Consider the following 21,119-nt stretch of genomic DNA (forward strand, 5'->3'; position numbering starts at 1 on the left):
TCTCTAAAGGCAACTGGTTACAGAGATCACAGAAGCGTAGGAATGCTTTTTTTTTCTGCCTGCTTCATGGAAAGGGTATAATCCTGCAGTCAAGGCACGGCTCTACCTGGGGAGGGTGAGAGAGATGATGCCAAAGGCCTCTCATACTGAGGCCAGCACACATACTACCATGTCACATGATGTACAGCAGTGCTGTGCATCTGCCCCCGGAAACGCTTTAAGGTCAGAACTTCAGGCATGTTGCAAAGTGTATTTATGTAGAAAGTTCCTCGGTAGCAGTTTTGCCAGTAGCTCAAAAAATAAAAAACCAAAAATGGCATGGGGTAGTCCACGATATATGAATTTCAAGTATGTAGTGTAAATACTTTATATAGAAGTGCCTATTATTAACAATACTTTTAAAGGAAAGGTCATCACTGAATGTAGTGAATTACCATATGTCTTCACTCTAGAGATACAGCAACTGGCAGTTCTGTTAATAGCTGGTTTATCTACTTCATTTTACATCTCTATTTCAGCCACTGAAGAAACACTTTGGGGCTCAGAGAAAAATTCTTTTCATACAAAAATGACCCTGTATTCACATCAAGCATAGCACAACCCTCCTTCTGGCTGATAAATAACTACAGTTCTAAACTGGGAAATACTTTGTAAGGTTTTGCAGCAAATTATGGGAAAATTTATGTTGAGTTTTTCTCATTTTCTTCTTCCCTTTTTGAAAATTGTTCTTTTTTTTAAGTGAAATCTACTTCCTTTTCATTAAACTGTATCTGGAGTTATACTTTAGATTTCAGAGGGCATAAATCTATTAGCCTTATTTATATTCATCTGGTGCACGAAAGCTGAGAACATGATTATTTTATGGGGGGAAGCATAGATCTCTCATCCCCTTCCCTATTTCCAGTGCCCTCACTATTAACTGTTAGCAGCCTGTCTAAGTCTGAAGTGACAAAAACTGCAAATGCCTCTGTGTATGCCTGTCTTTCAAAGAACCCCTTCCAAGACCTCCAGAATATCCTGATTTTCTAGGTGCAGAATGCTTTTCTATTTTTTTCTTTCTCCGTTCCCATACCAGATTTAATTTTGAATCCTTTCACATCTTCCAGTGGCTAAAACAAAACAAACAAATGAGCAGTTTGGGAACTCCACAAAGCATACGGGAGGTGCAATATCTATAACTCTAACACAGTAGGTGGCACTCTTCCCTTTAAATCCTAAGTCTGTGCCTTGGAGCTGTGCTGCCATATTGCAATCCAGATCCAAAACCAAAGCATCCTTCACCATGGACAATTAAAGATCCCTTAACACTGTATAAACATATGCATTCAGTTATTTCCATGGCCATAGGTAACACAGTACATAAAGAAAATAAACACTCGTAAACTCCAGTCTGTCAGGTTTCCACTTGAATTGGGGTAGTCCACTTCTGTCTTCACAGAACCTATGCACACCTAAGCTGTTCTTCACTCAAGAGACTGGTGCAACAGGACAAAAATAAAAATATTCCTTTAGAGACCTGTCTGGCTCAGGACCAGGCTTTCCCCCAGTTGCTTGTTTCTGCCTTAGAACACTGTTCACAGTTGCTGTATGCCGTTGATCAGCAGTCGGACTCTGCGCTATTGACTGTATCTTACTGCCAAAACATTTCACCCACCTCAGAGTAACCCTGATAATCAGAATTTTTGAGCATAAAATGCTCAAATGGTCACCATTAAAGAGCACTGCTTATTCCTCTTATTTTTCTGTTGCCCCGTCAAGCAAAGCTTGTCACAATTTGTCAGGTGTGATTTGTTCCACGACACGCAGACCTACGTCTGATTTAACATTAAAGATCCATCCAAAGCAAATGTACTCACATGGTAGCTTCAGGTCCTTAACAAGTATCGATACCCAGCAGAGAACAGTATTTTCAGTTTGTGGCATAAACAAGAAAAAAAGTCCCCATTTAAGTAATATTTCAGCAACTGTCTTTACTCTCGGAAAATTACTCAGGCAAGCAAGGCTTTCCTGGGTCAGCAGAACTTACTTGGTTGAATGAGGGCTAAAGATTTACTTCATCAATAAATGAATAGTAGGAGGTCAAACACTGCAGCATCTGTATCAAATTAGGATAATGAAGACTTCTGGTTTACTACAGTTCAACTTTTCTCTAGCACATGCTGTGTGTAATATAATTTGAATGTTGTTTTCCAGCATTTACTGGCTTGTTTGTTTTCAGCACTCTGCTGTGGCGTATGGGAATCAGGTACTATACACTAAACATTTGTTTGGGTAGTATTACAACGTGTTCTTGCAAACAAGTTGGATGTGAGGCATGTATTAGCTCAGGTCAATTTAATCCTAAAACATTTTATGTCTCCCCTGCTGTAAACCATGTGAACTCCTTTCATGTGTATTTATGTATGGCTCTTCAAAACAAGATGACAAACTTTCCCTTCCCCTCACAAAACATGCACAAGCAAGTTCACAATCACCTACTTCCTTTTTAATGCAAACAGTTCTAGTCTGGATTTTTCACAGGTCATTAATTTTATCTCTCTTGTTTTCTTTCTCTTTTTTTTTATTCTTTTAAAAAATGTAATGAAGGCAACTCCTCATCCTTAGCCCAATCAACTTCCTTCTTCAGTTTTAAACTCCAGTAACTGCAATCTTCTATTTACAAATATTAAGAGGGGTCTATGGTTAACATATAATATACACTTTCATCTTCAAGCAGCTAGAAATGTTAGCTAGCCATGTTTCTCAGAGACGTCTGTGCCCAATTACTTTTTGGTTCAAGTAGTATGAGTTCTGTTGATAAGGTTGGTTTTGCCATTAAGTAAGAATATACAGTTTTCAAGTTGGCTGATTGAGTATACACAGAACATCTGTGACTGCATAATTCGTAGTCCCTGAAAGTATTCACCCATCCTTCAAGCATTTGATTCCCACTACATGAACAGCAAAAGTTGCAAATATACATTACGGTATTACTTACTATTTTAAATTTTGTTTAGCACTTAAACAGAAATCTCATTTGGGAACTCTGCTCCTGAACTAAACTTCCACAAAAGCCAGATATTTTCTCCAGTGAAGAGCGGTGGAGAACAGAAATCAAATTTTTAATGCATAAGAACATGTTTGACTTTAAAAAGAGTTAGTTCTCTTGGTCTTATAATTTTTGAGAGCTACGATATTAAAACCAGGCTCCTACTAGATAAAATTATACCCTCGACAGCGAAACACTTTGGCAACTGTACTTCTCTAATAGTTACAAACCTTCCCAATTCCACTGAAGTAGGTATTTGCTTTCAACCATGTCTGAGGCAATTCCATGAAGAAAGGGGTTTGCTGGAGCAGACCCACATTTCTTCACCATACATTGGAATAGTCTCATTAAATAAAAAAAATAGAAGCTAATCATAGCAAGATCATTTTGCTTTTCTAGTCTGAAATGGCAAAGGAAACCCTAAGCATGATAACAGCTACATAAACGTTACTCTGAGAAAAATGCCACAGATTTCTCAAAATGAATTCTGTGATTAAAAGAGCCTGACTCTACTGGACTTCATGACATTGATGCCAAAGGATTTAATCGCCAAGTAAAAATTACTTGGATGAGAATGGCTTACTGGATGACACAAATTAAATGAATGCACAGCAAAAGCAATCACTGAACTAACTGTAGTGAAGACAGTGCGAAAATCACACCTTTAGCTACTATCTTTGAGGTCAAGTTAGTAATTAATATCGTTGCTGTATGATATAAAACAAGTGAGCAGAATCCATGTCAAATAATAAGCCACCTCGTGCAACCCTGTGACAGAAATTGGTTGTACAGACTCGTTATTTACAACACCTGCATGTTGTGTATGCTCCTTTGGAAAATGAAGCATTCACCTTGAAACGTCAGGAAGTGGCATCTTTTACAATATATTACACAGCTAACTAAAGCTCTTATTTTTTTGCCGTTCTATTAGTGAAATAATTCTCCGCAGCAGCTAAAAACATCCGCGCTGTACAGATGCTGGCACAAACGTGATTGTTTACAAACTTCAAAATTGGCAATTAGCTCGGGAGAAGAACAGGAGAACAAATTACTCCCTGAACACAGAGCGGTCAAGGTTAGAAAAAGACAGAGCCATTTGCCTAAGGAAGACCCAGTAGTTACCGCCTTACGACTCACCCTGAGATGAGCCAGACAGGGCAGAGGAGCGGATGATGGGCAGAAGGGCATCTCCGCTGCAACTGACCGGGCTGCAGCCTCAGACTTACTTCCCCCGCCAGCCCCCGACCCACACGCCGTCCGGGCCACCCCCAGGAAACACCTCCCTTGGATAGCCAGGCGCGAAGGGAAGAGGCGGTGGGGCGGTCGAGCCCACGCAAAGAGCAGGTACTTTCTCCACGCATGACGGAGACCCGAACTTTTAACCGCCCTCCCCGGCAGCGGAACGAGCGGCGGTGTTAACCCTCGGCCGCCCCAGGGCTGCCCGAGCCCCCGCCGTCGCCCCCCGTGCCTCAGCGCCGCGCCGCCAGCGCACCACAGATGAAGGCACAGCCTCCTAATTCACCCTGTCCTCGGCCGGGACTCTTCCCTGCCCCTGCAGTTGAGGGGACGGGAGGTGTGAGTGTGTGCAGGGGGAAATCCCTCTTCCCTTGTTCAACACCGTTTCCCCTCAGCAGCATCCTGTCCCCTCCTCGGCATCAGCGGCACGAAGGAGCCCCGCTCCCCAGTCCCCGCCCGGCCTCCCCGCGCTCCGGAGCCGGCCCGGCCGCTCCGCGTCGGCGCGAGGAGTTTGCGGGGCGCCGCCAGCCCGCGGCCCCTCCTCGGGGGCCGGCCCTGCTATTCTCCCTTAAAAAAACTTTCCCTTTTCCACCGTTTCGTCCAGCTCCCGCAGGGCCCGAGGGCGGAGAGGGGCCGCTGGAGCGGCAGGGCGAGTGCTGGGCGGAGAGAGCCGGGCTGCCTCGCAACGCTCCCTGCCCGCCGGGCCGCCCCGAAGGGGTCCGACCTTCCCCAGCCCGTCTGCCTGCGCTCCCCGGCCGAGCAGAAGCGGCTTGGCAGAGCCACCAGCCCGCGGGGGAGAGGTGGTGGCGCCAGGCAGAAAGGGGCGGGGAGCATCCCTGCCCCAGAGCCACCCTTCTCCGCGGGGCTGCGGATGGGCAGTCGGCAGCCCAGCTTGGCCGGGGCCAGGGCGGAGGGTATGGCGGCCACCGTCCGCGGGGAGCGGGCGGAGAGGGGAGCCCGCGGCCCCAGCCCACAATCGCGAACAAAGCCCGCGGCTGCGCCGAGGGCTGCTCCGCGGAAGAAGTTGCCTTGGTTCCAGGCTACTTCGCCCCAAAAAGCAACCCAGCCTTAGAAAAAACCCCAGTAAATAAATACATCGGCCGCGACCCAACTACCTCGCGGGAAGAGCAGAGACGGCGGGGTTACGCCTCTGCACGGAGCGGCCACATAGTTCTTGTAACAAAGACCCCACCACCCAGACCCACATGATGCCCGGGGTGGCGGGCGGCGGCCTCGGCCTCAGACCCGACGTCTCGCGGCTGCCCCCCGCCCCACGGTGCCTCGACGGGCGCGACCCCCTACGAGCGGGACTCGGCGGAGGGAGGCGAGGAGCCCCAGCGCCGCGCATGCAAGCCGTGCCAAGGGCTAGGGGAGGCAACTGGGGATAGGTGTTGGGCAACTGGGGGAAGGGGAGTGAGAGAAGACTAAGAGGGGGGTGTGTGAAAAAAAGATAAAAGAAAGACGAAGCCACGAGATGCCGGGAAAGTGGCAACAGCAAGCGCAGCGTGTGCACTTGCGGGCGGCTCTCCTCCTCCCTACGCGCTGCAAACGACGTCGAGACAGAAGGCAGGAGCCAGCCTCAAACCACACACCACCCTCGCTCCTTCTGAGCCTGCCCGGGCGACCCGGGAGCCTTCCCTTCCGAGTAACCCCCAAACAGGAATACGGACGGGGGAGTACTGTACCTTTTCGGTGCATGTATCTGGGCAGCTAGAGGACAACTAGCTGATGTAGTGTCCCATTTAGTAATCCATTTTAGGGGATCTCTCTGGGAAACTGGAGCCACTCTCTCCTTTGCAATCCTTTGTCATTACTACATGTATGCTTCCAGGGGGATGGTATATTTAATATTTCTACTTTCTGAATTGCAAAAGCAATTTGTTCATTTCCAATGATGGGCGAAAAGGGGAGGGATCAGGTAGAAGAAAAGAAAAAAACAAAAAAAAGCGTTAGCAACTCCTCTCCAGACCCAAATTCCACTAAGGTTCCACTCCAGCGAGTCCCCTTCAGCCGAGCCTCGGGAGGTAAGTCATTTCGTGGTCTTCTTCTGGTCCCTTTCTACCAAAAGTGCTCCCGCTGTGACGGCTGTTTCAGGAAAACTCCGAGGCAGGAGGCACTCGCTGTGCCACGGAAGGAAAGCGCAGTCGCTCCTTGCTTCGGGCTGCCGGGCATTGGACTGTGCGCGGCGAGGACCAGGGAGCCGCTACCTCTCTCTCTCTCTCTCTCTTTCTCTCTCTCCCGCCGCTACCGCTCCGCCGCCCGTCTCCCGCCGCCGCCGCTGCCCCGCCGCCCGCGCGCTGCCCCAGGGACGCGGCTCCGCCGGCGGAGGCGGAGACAAAGCCCGGGACTGGCGCGCGCCGGGCGGGCGCGCCCGAGCCCCGCCCCGCCCCGCCCCTCCCGCTGCCGCGGGCGGGGCGCGCGCCCGGGAGGGGGCAGGGCCGGGGGGGCGGGGCCGGGCGAGGCCGAGGGAGCCCGGCCGGGAGGGGCGGGAGGAGGGCCCGGCCGTGCGGGACGGGGGTCCGCGGCACTGCCAGCGGCGCCTCGGGGCCGGTGCCGGGTGGCACGGGGCTTGTGCCGAGCAGGTGCCTGCGCCGGGGACCCGCCGCGCTCGGCCCTCGCCCGCCCCATCGCAGATGCCGCCGCCTCCAGCCATCACAGTCGCTGCACGCCGGCGGGGCGCGGAGCGTCGGCGAGGGGCGCCTTAAGAGCGCGGTGGGGGGAAGAGGGCGGCCGTCCGCAGCCCCTCGGGGGACGGGGGCGCGGCAGCAGGGGCTACTGCGGTGCCTGGGGCGGCAGCGCAGCCCCGCGCATGGAACCGGGCCGTGCCCCCCGGCGCATCCCCCGCATCCCCGGGGGGAGCGGGACCGGGGCCGCAGCTGGCCGTCCGCTTGTCGCCTTTCCCCCTTCCCTCCGCCCCAGTCCCGCCGCGGTGGTCGCTGGCTGCGCTAATCCCTGTCTCGGAGCCGATCCAGCTGGGAGCAGGAGCAAGCGGCGCTAATACATTAATCCACCCTCTCCCCGTCCCCGCCCGAGGTCCCCCGCCGCCGCCGCCGGCAGTAATCCCCGGACCAGCCCCGGGGATGTGCCGGCACCGCTCCCTCCCACCGCGCACGGCGGCCGAGCCGCCCTCTGCCCCGGCGCGGTGCCAGGACGGCGGGAGCGGGAGGTGCAGAACCTATGCGGGGGCCGCAAACCTGTCCGGGGCCAGGCAAGCTCAGCCGCTGCTCGAGGGGTTCGTCTCGCCCGCCCGTGGGTCCGTCCTGTGGTTCTTCCCCCTGCTCCCGCGCGCCGCTGACCTCTTAGAGCATCGGGGCTGGAGCGGACAAGCTGCGGGAGCGGGCTGCGCTATAAACCCTACAAAATAGCCCAAAACCCGCAAAACCCGCGTGCTCGTTTCCTTGACGGCGGCATGTGATTCCTCAAGAGTTTTAGCAGTCATTTCCACCCTGTAGATCTCGCTGGAGTTAAGGCTGCAAGGAGAGCCTTTAGTTACTTCAGCGCGAAGGTATCTGATTTCCAGGGGATTCATTTACATGTGGAATTACTTTAACATGATTTATATTTATTTTTTTCCCCAACCAGATAAGTGAAAGAACAGAATGCAACTAAGGGATTTGCTGTCAGGTCACGAAGTGTGGCATTAAAATTAGAATAACTACTTTTTATCACAGTTGCTTTTTCTTCCTTTTATTTTCAGATAATGAAAGGACTCTGAGACATTGGTTTTGGTTCTGTACTTGATTTGGGTTCTAAAATTAACCACATATCCATTCAATTTCTAGTTGTTAGATTACAAGGGAAAACATTCATCTGTATCAAGGAAAAGTTTCTTCTTTCCTTTCTGACAGTTTAAACTGAATGTATACTTAGTGTAATTTTTTCACCAAAGGAACTGAGACTTAATATATATTTTCTTTCTTTCTGCCCCTGTAAATCTAAGACAGAGTAATTGCTGGGGACAGATAAATTTTAGTGAAACAAACTTACCCTAGTCCTGAAAGCAATTAGAGAAACACAAGTGGTACAAATAATTTCTGGGTACCCAAGTGTGTGTCAGGGGCGTAAACTAGATGAATGTACCTTGATTTGCAAAGATCCCTAACCCCATTTCCACAAAGAGGCCCTAGATCATGTCATGATACTTCTCCCTCTGTCAGGAAATGAGAACAGAGACTGAACATAGTCAGGATTTGTGGAAAATACCCATTCGACAATGGCAAATGCTGACATCCTGTCATTCTGTTATGTTCAATCACTGCATACGTTTTGAGGTGTTCAAAACTACCACTGACTTTGTTGTGGGTTTGAACTGTAGGCAGATCTAGGTTTGGTCTTTACTGTATGCTTCAGACACTTCACGAATATTTCTGCAATACTGAATGGTTTATTTTACACTTACATTTCTTCAGTAATCAAAAAAAGGCTCTCTGACAGAGAATACTTTCCCCTCCTATAAATAGGGTTTTGAAAAATACAGACCAGATTTTTATAGAATAAAGTTCTGTAAGAAACAGCACTAAAAAAATCCTATTTTCCAGACACTGGTACTAGCTAAGGCATCAGTTACTAGAAGTTTCATGTTCAGGTTCTTTTACGAAAGTGTTTTCTATTCATCCATTTTCTTTCTCTGTCTTTAATTTCCAAGCCTACACTCCCTAACTTCTTCACTTAAATCATACATTGTAGCCCTTTTTCATATAGCCCTCTGCCAAAATGACAGCCAGCTCTTCTGTCCTTTGTTGCTGCTCCTTCTGCTCTTAACTTACTAGAACTGATTTACAAAATCAGACTTGTCTTCATTGCTTAAAAACCCACTGTCTTTTGTTTTACCTGATTCCCTGTTCCTTTTCTCACTCGGTACCCAATCCAATAAACTATTCTCAACTTTTCTCTCCCACCAAGTTTTTTAGGCTCTTTTCCTGGAACTTTAATGTCAATCTCAATTCTCCATGCTGTCAGATTTTCTGAAAACAGAGACACAACCTTATTTGTTTTGCCTAGACTAGTTAACTGTGGGCTACTCACATGGGCTTGGGGAAGGGAATTATTACCCTTATTGATGGGAAAAGACATATTTTTTCACTGGCTGCTTTTTGGCAGCTGCAGCAGTAGAGTGCAGTGGATTTTCCAGTCACAAATTCTTGGTGAGGTCTCCATGGAGCTGTGCATTTTAAAAGCCCTATCTGAACAATGCACACAAGCTATAGAGAACTTCTCCAACTCATTCCAACCCGTTTACAGAGTAGATCTCTACCAAAGATTTGACTTGAGTTCATAAGAAAATGTTACCTCTACCCTTCCTTCCCCATCATATACGAAATATGTTGACTTAAAGTTTGTGGGACACCTGGTTTATATTGAGGAAGGGATTTGGCTCTCTTTCACTGGCAGCAACTGCCACATTCAGTTGGGATGTTCAAAATTCAATGCTAATTGCCATGCTGAGCCCCACGTTGTATTCATCTATATTTTCTACTCTACCAATTTCCCAGAGTCATGTGACTATGAGCAGCATCCCCTTAGATATAGCTCTGAGGAGCTGGGATGCAGGGTTGCAATGGTACCTTGTTGAGCTCACCCCCGTTCATTATCTTCCTGCATGAGAATAATATGTGCAACATTCCATTCAGCTTGTTCTTGCCCCTATTTCAAAAGTTCAAAGTGCAGCAGAGGTTTACATTGTCAAGAAACAACACACAAGTGGTAGAGCTGAGGATTTTGACAGCTATCTGAGAAACACATGGGGGTTTTGCCCCACAGAAGGTATCAGATAGTTTTGATGTCCATGAGGCACTTGAAGCCTGTAATCTAAGAAGGGCTTGTACTCCTTTTTTCTCTCTCCTGTTCTGGCATCAGAGGAGATGCTTTTACCTGTGGAGATCTGTCTCACCACAAATAAAAACAAAATGTTGAATGCAGGCACATCTTATATAAAAGAAGTGTTGACTTCTTTAATCTTACAGCAATAGTGAAATCACATCAAACTGCAAATATGATTTTTGTCAAGACAAGATTATTGAATGTCTGGCAAAGTAATTACTCCTACGCAGAGAAAAATAAGATCTTTCTTTTAATCACTTCAGGGGAATTCACCAAACTTAGCTGTACGCTGAAAATGTGGTTGAGAGTGGGCAGATTTTTCTTCAGCCAGAAGCTGTTCTTGGGTATAGTGCAGCTAAAGTAAAGAAGACTTATAAAAACTAACACACACACAGTTCTCAACCTCCCAAACTAAAATGGCAACTGGTCTTTTGCCAAATTGACTCCTGCAGTGAGGTTCATAGTTTGAAAATGTGAGCACTACTAGACATTTTACAAATCTTTCTGAACATGTAAAATGAGATTAGATTAAGAACAATGAGTTTCCTCCATCGATGCGATTTTTAATGTTGAATCCCTGCAAAATTCTTTCTGTAACTGAGGACCTTACTAAAAATGCCACATTTTTAGGTTGCTGGATGGCATATATGGATTCGCTTTTCCCAATCACTTTGTTCAGACATCTTCCAAATGGATATGCAGATGACTGTAGGCTGACATGACATGCTTAACAAGGACCACCCAATGTTTTGAAAGGTCAGCAAAATAGTTTGAAACGCTCACTGGAAATCCTTCACTGAAGGATTTGCCTCTACTGGGAACCCAGAATGTTTCTCTGCCAATTCTGTGCAGGTTGGTCTCTACAACTATGGAGGATTTTGGAAGGCAAGCAAGGCTGCAGAGCAGATGTTTTACGCAGGAGGCTACCCTGGTCAGCCCCTGCTGTACTGTGCCAGAAAAATCAGCAGAAATTCATGTTGCGTTGTGAGCAACATTCACATGTCACTGTGTCATCTAATTCCCAGAAGAGTAGAGTGTTACATGATGGTGAAATAAGCAAAGAATACTGTGGATAGCGGCTGGACCATATGGTGAAGGGAGTGGTTCCCCTTTAAAAAAAAAAAAAAAAGGAAAACAGCATAGTGTGATCAATATGGGTAAGTGATGTAGAATTTAACAGTTGTTAAAGCCAACAGAAATTTGCAGTGATTCATTATCAAATTACTCTAAACACACGTGGGCCAAATCCTCCTGTGGTGTAAATTAACATAATGTTATTAATGTTGGTGCATCTGTATTGATTTCACCTGCTGATGTTCTGTTTTGTAAAATTTCACGAGGAAGGGATCTTACAGTGCTTTTTAACTAGCCTGAAGAGCTCCACAACAGGAATATAACTGATCTGTTGTATTCCATAGGCACTTAAACTTAAGTCACTAGAAAAATTATTTGCTATTAAACTCTATTGGATTTTCCATAAAGGGAAACTTAATTTTTTCACACAGTGGATGTTGATGATCTCACATTAGTCTCTTCTAGTTAGAGTCTCTGAGAGGAAAATTAATCAGAAACTATAGAGAGAGCATCTAAAGAGACTTTTCAAATTTTATTTCCCCTCAATTTTACTATGAGAGAAGACAACATGCTCCTCAGGTACTTCATGATGATTTAGTTTCAAGTATTGTGCTCTACATTTTTAGTTCACTATTTCATAAGATCCACACACCCAGCGATTCCAACATTGTGCTTAGGTGTTGCATCCTTTTTGAGTACAGTGAGGAACTGAACAGAATAAAATGTTTCGGCTGTTGTTTCTCGTTATATGATTAAGGTTTGACACTAAGGATTGAGGACAGCAAGTCACTCTTTGAAAACTTGCAAAATATATTTTGATTGGAAAGTTAAGGTAAATTATTAGAGTTTTCTTGGGGTAAATTCTCTGTTTTCATCAGGACTCCATAAAATCAGGCTTGATCAAGAGCTTAAGGAGAACAGTGAGGAAAGACATTTATTTTGGCTTTGCCTATGCTCTTGCAGAGGATAAATATGGTCCAAAGTGAACCATTGCAGTGGCTCTCCAAAAAACAATGAACATTTCAAATCTAGATGGGGTAACCAAGTGTAAACTTATCGTAATTGAAAAGACAGCACTGAAAAAAGTAAATATTATAATAAAAATGTTTTAAATACCATTACAGCATCAAACTGAGAGTGAAGCCAATTTTAAATAATAAGAAATGGTTAGTTTATTGAGTCAAAATCATTGCTTTCAGTGTCCCTTCAGCTGAACTGAGCCCTTAGGAACATTCAGTACGTGGAATTGCCAGGCAATACAATATTACCAAAGAGAAACCTTTAATGGTTTCAGTATCTGAAATAAAGAGGCTTTATTCCATCCTCCTCCCCAACACACACACTTTAATTCATAACATTAAACCTCATCCAGCTGACTTCTTCTTTTTTTTTTTTTTAACCCTCAAATTGATGGCAATGGGTAGGAAAAAGGATATACAACTGACAAACTAAAAGGAGAAATGTGAAGAACAGAGGGGAAAAGAGGAACCAGGACAAAATGGAAGAGACTAGAAGAAGGCTCCAGTTGAGAAAATTTATGAAGCAGAGTCTGCAGTGGGCAAGAAGGAGGGAAACTAGAGAGAAGTGATGGGAGGAAAGAAAAAGGAAGGAAGAGAAACAAGGAGAGAGGAAAGCAAATAATCTCTGTGTGCAGCAAAAGATTAGCGAGATATAATAAAGCAATGTAGGAAAAATGGGATTGGTTAAACCTTGACCATTGAACAGCTGACAGGAAATGATCTTTTAGTCAGGTTTTATCCTTCGATCTTGTGAGATTAATGAGTTGAAATATTCAAGAAATGAGAGACTGAGTTGTTCTAGGTTTACACTTGCTTTTAAATAATATGAATATTTTTAAATACTAATGGAGAAATTAATGTCAAACACATTATGGCCTGCTAGGATGCAGACGAGTGACTGAAAATGTGTTGAAAGACATGACAAAGTATTTGGGAAGAAAAGTGTGTGTCCTGATTTTGGCACAGCAATTTTCATCAGTGTCAATTACCTCCCAGCACAACCTATTTGGACCCAATTCTGTGTGGAAAAAGTGACACAGGATAGCCAGGAAACAACAGTGCTCCAGGTTGAATGGTGAGTCAGTCTAGAAAGGCACCAAGGTGACAAGCAGTCATGTATCCTGTGTGGGATAGATGGAGTTTGGCTCCTCTTGGCTCACACCTGTGAGGAAGGCAAAACTAAGTGAAGGGAAACGTCTCTCACATTCTCCTTGTGCACCTTCCCTCACCAAGGTTCAGTTAATGTCCCCAGTGTCTCACAGGGAAGAGCAGAAATTTGTTCCTTTCCAATGGAGAATATGGGATAAGCTGTTAGTTTGTAGCACAGTGTGTTTTTTATGGGTTACAGTGGGTAGTTGATGGGGTCTTTTCAGTGATTTCTGAGAATGCTCTGTCTAGCAAAGATATTACTCAGCAAAAAAGCTGAAATGGATATTTTCCTTTGTCTGCTTGTCTGTAATCATTTTTCCCAAGAGGAAAACTGATCAAATAGTGTTTCTAGCTCTAGTTCATGTAACTGGTGCAGAAAGGGCTCTCTTTTGGCTTTTCCCTGTATTGCATTGAGCCAGGAAAAGTAATAATAAGAATTCTGGACACTTATATTCAGTAGTCTAGATTTTTCCAGACCTATACTCTGCCAATGGTATTTGTATTTAAAAGAGTTTTACTCCACAAGAAGCTTCATTGAGGGTAGCTGAGGAGTTGGGTATTTCTTACTGTGTGCAGAGGTGATAGCTTCTGGCCCATCTGAGGATGATGATAAGTACAGCATTACTGCCAGGTACAACCTCTCCCTTCCTCCCTCCCTCCAGTCTGGTTGTAATCTGGAGTTTCCTGGTGATTATTAGAGCTGAAAAGCATTTGCTAATGAAGTCTGCACTATTACCAAGGAATGAGGGAAGGGAAGCAGTGACTTCCTGTGTTTGCTCATTCCTGGCAATCATTACCTAGCTGCTGCTCCCCACTGTGCCTCTCTCAGGTAAATCACAGCCTAGACATTCCAGTCCTGCCTTAGTGAGTTTCAGGCACTCTGCTGTGCTTGATATTCATGCGACAAGATTGAGAGGAAGTGAGCAAAAGCCATTTGGAACATGAGTCACTGATCCAACATAAAGGACAAGAGACCATGAAGAAACGGACTGCTAAGTCAGTTTAACTCACCATGAAAAGAGTGTTTCCACTGTTTGGAGATGCATATTTGATTCCTGGCTCAAACCATTGTCCTTTCCATAAACCATCATACCAACCATAGTCTTTTAGAGTGTACTTAACAGTACATATGTGGAAGTTTAGCAGATAAAGAAGAATACCTTGTAGGTGGAGAAGTGGCAAGACTATGCCTAAAGAAAAAGGAACATGGAGGAAAGCATTATCTTGCATGCAATAAACCACAGGAATCCTCGTTTTTGTGCCATCAGTGATGAAACTCCCACTAGCTGAAAAACAAATTAACATATTATTGGCCAGGGTATCATTTATAGCAATACTCTTGGTCTCTTTCTTTGGTCTGTCCTGAAGACAACATTGTTTCTCACTTTTGGCAAGGACTTCCTGTGGATGTTTTTTGGATTGTACTTTCAACCCTGTGTGGAATCGATGTTCACAGAAAATCAGCAGAAAACATATGTGCATTTTAATATCTACTTACACACTCTGTCAAAGACACAAATAGAGCTTGATGTTGGTGTATTAAATTTTTAGTGGGGCCTCTGTTCAATTGAAATCTTTAATTTGGATGTTCAGTTAAAAATCAAAGTAGATTTATAAATGTACTATGTTTGATGTGGACTAAATTGCTTGGGGAAAAGAAGTGGACTTGGAGAAGTCTTTGGGAGTTTTGTCATGGACTTTCATGGGACCAGATCATCACCCAAGATGCAAAATCTGTAACATTAACCAGTTTGTAAACATGCCTCTTAAATATGTGAAAACAGAAAATTAGGAAGATCAAAAGTGTGAAATAAAATACCCTCTCCCCTCAGACTGTAAAGTCTGGTTCAATCTCGGTCTTACTCAAACCAATTGCAAAACTGCAGCTGACCTCAGTGTAGTGAGACAGTGATTTTCAATTTCAAATACAGATTTTGGTGTAATCTTGTTGTATGTTAGATCATCATCATGACTGGGCTTCACGAACGAAGATTTGGGAAGGCTCTATCCACATTTGCTACAGGCACGTTGGTGACTTATGAGGCCAATACAAGACAGACATGTCCGATTGCAAAAGGCACAGCAGAAAGACTCCTTAGATGGTATATTCTGCAATGCACGGTTCTTTCTGCGTTGCCTTTTCTCCTCGAGAGTGATCCTGCTTGTGTTCTCAAAGGAGACAGCTGCGTTATAGATGGTGTGTCTCCAGGCCTCCCGATTTGAGGCCAGAGTAGACCAGTTATGGTGATCAATATGGCCAAGGCTGAGATGTTGTTTCAGGGAGTCCTTGTATCTTTTCTTTGGGGCTCCTCTCATGTGGCAACCGGTGGCAAGTTCACCATAGAGCAAGATCTTAGGGAGGCGGTGGTCCTTCATCCTGGAGACGTGCCCTGCCCAACGCAGCTGTGTTCTCAGCAACATGGCCTCAATACTTGTGACTGCTGCTTGTTCTAGAACAGATGTATTGGTCACATAATCTGACCAGCAGATGTTTAAGATTGAACAGAGGCAGCTGAGCTCTTTGGGCTGGAAGTCAGCTTAAAGAAGACAGAGGTTCTCCATCAACCTGTGCCTCAGGAAGTCCCCCATCATCCCCACATCACTATTGGCCAATCAGAGCTCAAATCAGTCCAGCAGTTTAATTACCTAGGCAGCCTCATCTCCTCAGATGGTAAGATTGACGGGGAGATAGACAACAGGTTGTATGTTAGATAAGACATATACAAACCACCTTTCCCCACAGTCTAAGTCATGCTAATGAAATGAATATATCATTCCTGCCTCTGGAGAACTGGTTTCACAGTGACTTAAATCATACTATGTTCTCAGGCACCAACAGATAGATGTGAGGGTTTTGGTTGGTTGGTTGATTGTTTTTTGGTTTGGTTTTGGGTTTTTTTTGTTTTGTTTTGTTTTGGTTTTTTTTGTTTGTTTGTTTGTTTTTGTGGGTTTTTGTTTGGTTGGTTGTTTTCTTTTGTTTGGTTTTTTTTGTGGGTTTTTTGGGGGGGAGGAGGGGTTAAAATTTTGTTTTGTTTTGTTTTTAAATGGCATTTCTGTTGTTCTTTTTTGATTTGGCTTGCCCAGAATTTACAAGTTGGCAAGACTACTGCAAAAGTACTCCTTGGTTATCCTTAAACTTTCCAGCAGAGTTACAAAACCTTGTAAGTAGGGAGCTATAGTGAAAACTCTACAGTGACCTTAGTGATGGTGGCAGATTATAAAATGCATGTTGCTAAGATGTCTGGTTAATGAATGTCAGTAGGATTAGAAAATGATGAGTGCACTTTTTAAGGTTGCCATGCTGTGATAGATTTCTATCACTAATAGCAATGAAAGGTGCGCAGGAATCTGTGAACACTGCCTCTTTCTCCCAGAAATCAGCACTGTCTCTTATTAATTAAATTGATTACAGAACAATATAAATCTCTCAGTGCTTATTCCACTCATTTCATACATACTAATGAGGATGAGCTTCTGAAGCTGGTGGTTGGGATCATTTATTCAGTGGTGGGAAAAATAACATCAGGATTCAGACCCCCTGCTGACTTTGCACACTGTTGTGCTAGATTTATATTGGCCTACTAATAAGTAACTGAATACATTAAATGAGGCGCTCGTCACTGCAAGGGTTACAAGGGACTCCTTGTTTTTCTTCCTTGTGTATTCTTTAGTGAGGAGATTAGGGGAGATGGGCCCATTATGTGAGTCTCTCCTCTTGGTATTTCATCCACCGGTTCAAAGCCCTCTTTTCCAAATAAAACTATGCCAAAGTTCTCATCAATCATTAAAAGTCCCAGCAGTTACAAACTCTCTGATTTTGATGTGAAGTGCAAGAGTCCTGCTTTTTTTCCACATAAGAAAGTGAATCACACTATGCTTAGCAGTTCAAACTCCACATTGCACAGTATGCATGATTAGTGAAGAGAGAGAATACAGGACATTCAGCAGCCAAAGAAATGTCTCTTTAGAGCTCCTCTTTGGGAGGAAATACAATGAAACAAGCAAGCTGGGTATTCCAGTGCTGCATATGTGGCTGCAAAAAAATGCTGGGCGAGTCCTGTATGTCCACATCTAATTTTGAACTGATAAACTCAACTTCTCAGCCTTCTGGATTTAGGATGGGAAAAAAGTATGTGCTGTGCTGCCAGACAAGTGGCTCCTGTTACAAACCTAAAATACAGCAATATGACCACATTTTGTAGGAAATGCCCTATGTTCAATTCATCAAGTTGGGTAGGGAAGTGTTGAAAAAAGTACTGTGTGGAAACGACAGTAAATGAGGACTTTTAAATATCTGTGACTGTTGTATTTTCTCTGTCCTCCACTTATTAGAAGACAGGCAAAATTCACCAGCTATTTAGATCAGTAAACTGATGCCTTCTACAGAAGAGTTTACTGTGAGACATGGGAAACTCAATTAGCCTTATTAGCTTAGCTTGTAAGACTGCACAGGTAATTAAGTCAGGGTGACCACCTCTTTGAAAAGTCCCATCTGCACTATGTGGCTGTACACAAAATTGGGAGGCACTTTTAACGTGTTTTGCAAGCAAATCAACAGGAAAAAGACAACAATTTCTGAAGAAGAGGTAACATATTGGATGCAGATGTGTGCAAGTAGGACTTCTATGTATCCATTGTCCCCACACTGGCTAAACAATTCACTTTTTTGGATGAGTTGAAGAGAAGGTTCCAGTACACTACTAATTGCCTTCAAATTATGTGACTGGAATACTAGGATTGGATGATTGTAGTGGTGAATGAGGGAATAAAAAAAATAGTGGGGATTAAATACAGTCTATTCCTTATTTGCATTGTAAGTGGCAATAAAAAGGTGAAACTTTGTAAGAGATTTTAGTATATGTTCCAATTGACTTTGCAGTGTACATATCACCCTGTGAAAAAAAAGTACTTTCCATTTTGCCATGCCTCTTGCTTGCTATGTTTTCTTCCATCTGACAGCTCTTGTTGGTAACCATTTTGTGAATGGATCTACTCTTTCCTTTGAAGTTGTAATTTGCCTTGGAAGAACTACCTGGGAAGCACTCTTTTATTGTCAGACCTTGAATCAGTGTGGGGATAGTTAGTCACCTCTGAACACTTGGGTAAATCACAAATAGTATCTTCTATCTTAGAAGTCAAGTTTTACATTATAACTTTTTTCATTGAGGAGTGATGCTATTACACTGACTTCCTTGTTTATGGAACTGAACATTTCAATACCAGCACAAAATATGATTTATTTAGGACATATAACCTGTCAAATGCTAGTGTCTTTAGATATTAATTATGAAGTAAACCAGCATTTGGAAGAATTCAATGAGATACAGACATCAGTCAAATAATTTTGCTATAGTGATAGCAGCAAGGTGTAGAGTTTTTTATGCAGAATGGATCTTAAATCATTGAACTTACCTCCCTTATCTCCCTGCTGGGTTTTTTTTCTTTTTGGTTGAGTTTTTTTGGTGTTTGGAGTTTTTTGTTTGTTTTGGTTTGGTTTTGTAGGGGTTTTTGTTGTTATTGTTTTTTTCTTGTTTGTTTTGGGTTTTGTTTTTTTTTTCTCATTTTTATTGCTATGTCTCAGAATCACAGATTTTATGGGTGTTTAACTATTTAGAGGAGGCACTTGGTAATAAATGACTTGTCAACACCATGAACTCTTTGTTTTGGCTCCAGTAGGTGTAGGACAAACTCTCTGTAATGGACACAAGAAAAGAAATAAAAGAAATTCTAGAAACCTCTGTTACTTACAGTATGTGTAATAAATATGGACAGAGTCTTAAATCTTTTAGTTCACCAATCCTGTTTTGAAATCTTAAGGATTAGTTGCCCCATGTATTTACTGAAAGTATCTATGAGTGCATCCCCAAAGTTTGGGCAGAAGGAAAGAGTCAGCTGTATGGATGAGGTAGAGATGGAAGTTTCTATGGGAAGTCTGTAAGAAGTTGTTGGACCCTGAAGATCTTTTCTGGATGATATCCAGTCTTGGGATGCAAATTTTCCTGGCTGCAGTTTACAGCATTGAGAGTTTAAAATTATGGCGGATACTTAGTACTTGAACGTCTGATTCCTAGACTTTTGGACCACATCTAAAATTATGCCATTGCTTGCTGAAGATTATCATCCATTCTCTGTTAAAAGAATGTTCATTAAAATTACAGGTGTTATCATTAATCACTTATACTTGCAAATCTATATCTATGCACTACTTACCTTTTGCATTATAAGTATAATGAGAAAAATTATTTGTAAGGATTTGCTCAGCAAAATATCCTATGTGATTGGCACAGAGTATACAGAGGGCAGTTAGGTGGAGTCAGATCCAGAAAGGGACGTTGGTAGCTAGCATGCAATTAAGATACCATATCCACACTGTAACCTGTATTTGTGACTCTACTTCTAAAGCAAGGGACTTAACTAGACACAATGATACTGACTATTGCCAGTTATCTCTGTATAGTTTAAGCAGGCATTTAAGTCACAGAGTTTTCTTGAACAAACAAGTCATTCTTGAGAGGGGTTATACATAAACGAGAAAGCTTATAAATTCTGGAATTCTGTGGTTTAGATCAGGAGCAGTATAAAAGAAGGACTGAACAGCAAAGCTGGACCCAATGCAAATTTCCATAAAAGAATAAACCTATTCAGACATAGACTTTAGATTAATTTCTGCAGCTCAAATATGTTGGAATCATTATAAGACTTGTTTTTATATGGATTTGAATCCATTGAATTCTTAGGCATTATTCCTTGTTTCCCCTTCTAGTGATGTACATTATATTATTGGTGTCTCATATTGAATAAATGCTCAGTTCTCTCTGCCTCCTTTTATTTTATGTGTATGCATATACTATATGACATCCAGGAGATGTCTTCTTGTCTGTGTCTGATAGAAATTATTAATGCATTACACTGTGACTGAATTCATCTATTTATTCAAGCAGTGCACAAATGTCACTTTGCTGGTTTAGGTCTCCTCCTTTGGCAGCTGATTTCTGTCCTTGCAACAACACCCATACACCTCCTAGAAAGATGAGATAAGCAGCTTTTCTCATGGAATCATTTTATTTCTCCTTTAATTAGGGAGCAGTAAGAACATACCTGTGTGCATGATCAATAGGCCTTGCAGGAGGTAAGGTGTTTAATCTCTGTGACATGTGTCATCTCAAGCAGCCCTGTGAGCTGGGATGCTGGGGCTTTTCCTGACACTGATCATTTGGATATGACCATAAGGTAAGCAGGTTGGACTGACCTCCAGAAAATAATTTTTAACTGCAGCTAGTAGCAGAACACTGTCAAAGTTTCAAAGGATTTAACAATGTTTCTGAAGGAAACATTTAAAGGGCCTTGTTGAATCAAACATTCCCATCTAGCTCTAGAGGCATTCCTATCCCAGGTCTGCAATGTTTGGTTACACTTCTATTGTTTGATGTAGAGCCTTAGATCTTCAATTAATATGCAATTCAGTGTTCACTGAGACAATGACAGGATCTACTCAGCATTTTGGCAGCCTGTGAAACAGATAAACTCTAACCTTTGCCAAATACAAAGGATGATAAAAGCAGAAGTCACTTTTTTTTAGCTGAATTAAAATAAACTGCCAGTGTCTTTGTAGTCCTCATCTTTTTTCCTGCTTTACTGTTGTAACCTTCAGCTGGCATTGCATGGTGCCTATAAAATACATACTGTAGAATTAATAAGTAGAGTTGCAGCAGCAAGCAGGAAGCCAGAGACATCGAATTTGCCCCCAACTACTATTCATCCATTAGATTCAAAGTGTTGCTAGATTTCTCTAG

General features: G+C 43.5%; 1 protein-coding gene across 6 annotated transcripts in view; it reads right to left on the minus strand.

The window, feature by feature from the left end:
- The window catches only part of SEMA6A (semaphorin 6A), a 119,957-nt gene extending 112,441 nt beyond the window's left edge, over nt 1–7,516 (minus strand). For 5 of the 6 annotated variants that reach the window (XR_005564865.1, XM_027752123.2, XM_027752121.2 and 2 more), the window contains exon 1: nt 5,950–6,545. The gene's annotated coding sequence lies outside the window, so the exon portion shown is untranslated. Of the gene's footprint in view, nt 1–5,949; nt 6,546–7,458 lie in introns of those variants that run through there. The other variant, XM_039384817.1, reaches the window with a different exon arrangement.
- Between the last annotated feature and the right edge of the window lie 13,603 nt (nt 7,517–21,119).

This window comes from Pipra filicauda, unplaced genomic scaffold (assembly GCF_003945595.2).
Source record: "Pipra filicauda isolate LSUMZ 115617 unplaced genomic scaffold, ASM394559v2 scaffold37_size4185640_pilon, whole genome shotgun sequence".
Taxonomy (NCBI): domain Eukaryota; kingdom Metazoa; phylum Chordata; class Aves; order Passeriformes; family Pipridae; genus Pipra; species Pipra filicauda.